Here is a 603-nt window from a genome sequence, read left to right on the forward strand (position 1 = left end):
GTGGGGGGCGGCGTGGATGTCTTGGGCGGATCAGCCGGTCCTCTTGCTCGTGTGGGTGGGGAAGGGGGGGAGGGGATAGCGTCAGGTGGCTCAGGCTCGCTCTCCTTCACTAGGGCGACGCCCAAATCCAGATCTGGGAGTCTGGCATCACCGTGGTTGTCTTGGTGACCTCGTGTGGCACGAGTGAGCTGTGGAGCAAAAGCTCCACGCTTTGGCGCAGACGGCGATGACACTCGCAGGCGCAACTCTCTTCTTGAAGACGTCGCCGTGGATCTCCTCTCCGTGCCAAGGCTCCGAGCGAAAGCTCATGTCCACTTTGGATTCGGCAGCGGTGACACTTCACACCGTCTTCCCTCATGGGGCGTTGTCCTGGAGCTTAGTTGTGCCATGGGGGTGAACTTAACGTTACTGCGAGGTATCGCGAAAGAACGCCTCCTACCCCCCGACCCCTCCCTCCCCTCCCCCGTCCCCGCGCTCGCGCCGCCTCCCCGGGGGGCGGCCGGGGCGGCCTCTATCGAGCTCCTCTCCTCCCCCCTCCCCCGTGCTCCTCCCCCCTGCCGCCGCCGGCGGAGCCCCTGGACCTGGCCGGGCGGGCTGGCGGCG

The 603-nt window shown here is 66.8% G+C and overlaps 1 pseudogene; it reads left to right on the top strand.

Moving 5' to 3' along the window:
* Window positions 1-603, top strand: part of LOC119308980 — a 6,627-nt pseudogene that overhangs the window by 1,859 nt on the left and 4,165 nt on the right.

Source organism: Triticum dicoccoides, chromosome 5B, assembly GCF_002162155.2.
Source record: "Triticum dicoccoides isolate Atlit2015 ecotype Zavitan chromosome 5B, WEW_v2.0, whole genome shotgun sequence".
NCBI lineage: Eukaryota > Viridiplantae > Streptophyta > Magnoliopsida > Poales > Poaceae > Triticum > Triticum dicoccoides.